Here is a 4058-nt window from a genome sequence, read left to right on the forward strand (position 1 = left end):
TAATACTTTTGCAATCCGTACATCAATACAGAGATTTTTCACCGAATGGAAATGTAGTAAAACAGGGGGCTTTAGCATCGCCTTAAATTGTAGCTAGCAGCCAGTGTTGTTATCAATACTTTAATTGTGGAGAAGGACTTTTCAATCCGTAAGTGCAATTAAGAGAAACGAGTCGAGGAAAATTAATCATACTTCATTGGTAAAATAGGGCACTCCAGCACATCCCCCTAAGTTAATAATTTTGAAAAAATACAAGTCATGCTCCTAATACAATCACAATAGTATATTTTATAATTTCTATGTAAATTACTGTAATATTATATAACAATGGCAATATATCAACATTATATTTATATTTTTATGTTGCGTATAATTTTTTTCAGTGTAATATATCAAAATATGCTAAAATAGTTCTTTTTGCAATTTTAATTGCAAATTTTTCTAAATGATGATTGCGACATGACAGAGCAATTTTGAACAATAGAGTCATAAGCGTCCAAATAACTACAAAAAATGATTACCTTCTTTCTTATGCATTTTTTGTTGAATAGTAATATTTTAATATAATTTGTCGATATTACAAATTGAAAGAAATGCAGTAATAGATGTTTCCTCTATTGAAGAGATTGTAACAAAAAAATCCCTCAAAATGAAAACTTCTATTGTTGAATTCTACGACTTGATAATCACGTGCCTTATGTCCGTTTCCGTCAATGTAGATTAAGTAATCTCGGTTTAATTTACTCTATATCTTTTTCTAGTTTTTAAAACTAAAGAAAAATAAAAAGTAAGTTAAACTGAGATTAAAATTAATCTCGGTTTATCTCACTTTTTATCTTTCTTTCACATAAATCATGCGATTATCTAATGGCTCTTGTGTTTTCTCTTGTGTTCTGTTAATTATAAAAACTTCTTTATCATTTCTAGCAGGCATCGCTTATTCACTGTATATTATGATGTTATACGTGTATAATCAAATTGATTTCTGTGCTCTGATAATCATGTGTTATTTGCCGTTTTTCTTTTTAAATTATTTTAATAATTTTAATAATTTTAAATTATTATGTCAATGTCGCGAGTCCAAGTTTATAGCATCATATATGTATTATATGTACGTTGTTATTATCTGAGAAATTTTAAACACATCGGATATCAATGCCAATGGCATTACAGGTCTTCATCTATGATTATTCCTAAAATTAATTACTGTTACTCAGACTAATTATCCAAATGCATAATGGCAACTTAAGCACTTTATGTTTCGACAGACGCATCATTTGATACTCATACCAAATACGTACATTCATTACACTGTGTCACATGGATTTAGATCATAAACCAGACAAGATGATCCTTGAACAATGAATTCAATTGGATGCATTAGTGTGCACTGATGCGTATCAAAGTCGTTATACACGGATTTAATGTTAACACAAATGAAATGCAAACACGATCAAAGAGTTCTGTATCGAGCATAGAAATTTCACAAACCAAATATTTGGCATGTGGAATTCCACATGCCAGATTTGAGAAACAAACATTGAAACTTGTGCAAATTTTAAGAAACGTACATATAAGATAGAAAGTAAACACGCGGGCTGTGAAGACCAAATAAGTGGCAATAATACACGTTAATAAAGAGCTTGCACAATTATTGAATGCAGATATTTTAATGGAGGAGTTTATTTGCGAAAAACAGCGCTCCAGGAATGTGCTTCGCAGTTTTAACTCAGTAATAAAATTCATTTATATTTATATTTATATTTATTAATTGGACAGGCGTAATACATGTTACACTTCCATGTATATGTGTATGTATATATACAAAAAATCAATCCGACATTTATTATTTTTTACCTTTCCAGTGGTGTTGATACTCCATATGCCAAAAAATTACAAGTCTCTGCCCACGAATGCAAATATTTTGATTTATGACATACACATTTTATCCAGCACAATAAAATGTATTGTGGATTTCGTGGTTTAATATGTAAATCGCCGTTTCTATATTTATATTAAATATGCATCTTTACGTCAATCTGTGTACATCTTTAATATGCACTAGTGCGCATTGAGTGCATCTAACCGAATTTGTGTTTTTTATTGCTGAAAACGAATCCATTATTGAAATTGCTTCGTCATTCTAGAATTCTTTTTAGCCGTTCTCATTTATTGTAAAAAATTTTTTTTAATTCGACAGAAGGATTTTACAGAAAGATGTCACGGATTTAAGTTTCGTTCTTTTAATTTATCTCTACTGTGTAACTTTTTGTATATTTTTTAGCAACTTTAGCTCAAAATTACTAAAAAAATATGCCATTTTTGGTACTTTTAAGTCTAATTTGTTTAAAAGTGGTGTGATAGAATAATTTCATTAATGGATTCCCTTTTAGCGATAAAAAATCTATAAGAATTAAACAATGATTTGATAAAAAAGCTTTGAGAATAAATCAGTAAGAAAAAGATATAAGTTATCAATAAGAGCTAACGCTGATATCGATGCGTACAATGAATTTACTAATCAATTAAATAAAAAAATGAATTGTAAACGTTTTGTGACTATAATTTTTAGTCCTTTTCAATACAAATTAACATATAAGCATATAAAGTAAATTTAATAATATGAATAAATTTTATTTTAATATTTATATGAATAAATATATTAATAATATAAACGCCGAGAGAGAGAGAGAGAGAGAGAGAGAGAGAGAGAGAAAGAGAGAGATCAATATTGTTAGAGTGAAGTACATATCTATTAAAAAAAAGATAAAATAATTAAGAAGCATCAAGATCGTTAAGACAACTAATAATGTCACTACAGATGAAGTCAAGAAACTGCGATTCACTTTGTAAATTTTACATAATCATATAATCACATACATAATCATGTAATTCACATAATCCGTGATTGTTTTTTTTAATGTCGCTTCAGAGAACAATTTTTTATTATTAATGTAGTTCTTCGTTCAAAATTCAAATATTATCCCAGTTAAATTCGTGTAATAATTTATCTGTTATCTGTGATTACTGAGAATTGGTTAATATTTCTGTTGATGTGATTTTTGAAACAGTCAATAATATTAATCTCACTTTAATCATATTGGTTTATTTTTGCATTGACTCTCATTAGCAACTTATATATATCTCTCTACAAATATTATTTTGTCTGGTTTGTGGTCTAAAACAAAATTTAAATTTGTCAAAGTGTTGTTGCAATAATATTTATCTAAAATAAATTCCTGCTGTTAAATAAATTCGCTTTTAATTATGCACATCTACTTGTATCTTATATTTGCAAAATCGATTTGCATTTACGTTTAATTTTATTCAAGTTTGTCGTGCAATATATTATGTCCATGTTTTTTTTATACCTGATTCGTGTATTATGTCGTAAAAATTTCAAAAGGCTCGCAGGCGTTAAATTTCACTAATGGTTTCTCGAATGGTTTCTTTTCAAGGGATGTTTTGTGTTACACTGCAAAGGATGTTTTTTGTTGAATGCAACCTTCTTACGATCTATGCAAGCGACCGCTCTTTTCTTGGGATCTACTATAACTGACGTATGTTACCAAGTTCACGAAAATGCTTTTATTGAATATATTTATTCAATCAGGTCAATTTAAAATATTAGTTGCGTTTAGTAAAAAAAACAGCTTGCAACTGTTATAAGGATTTTTAATATGATTGGTTCTTGCCTTTTATTTCTCATGGATTTAAATGTATAAATGAAATATATTGAAAAATTTTGCAACAGTTACATAAAGTACTTTCTTTGTTAAACGTAGCCATTGAAGATTGTCTTTCAATATATTTTTTAAAGGTAGGAAATGCGTCAGTGAAGTAGAATAAAATTATCGTATTAACACAAGTTGCGTACGCAATAGGTGTGTATGTAAAATGAGTTAACTTAATTGAATCTGTAAAGAATATCGCTGTTTATATAAGAATGCTGTATATATACATACATAAACACACACACACGCACGCGCGCGCGCGCACGCACACACACATATGTATATACACAAAGCGAGCGTTATATATATATATATATATTAAAA

This window comes from Trachymyrmex cornetzi, unplaced genomic scaffold, assembly GCF_001594075.2.
Source record: "Trachymyrmex cornetzi isolate Tcor2-1 unplaced genomic scaffold, Tcor1.1 scaffold745, whole genome shotgun sequence".
Classification (NCBI taxonomy): Eukaryota; Metazoa; Arthropoda; class Insecta; order Hymenoptera; family Formicidae; genus Trachymyrmex; species Trachymyrmex cornetzi.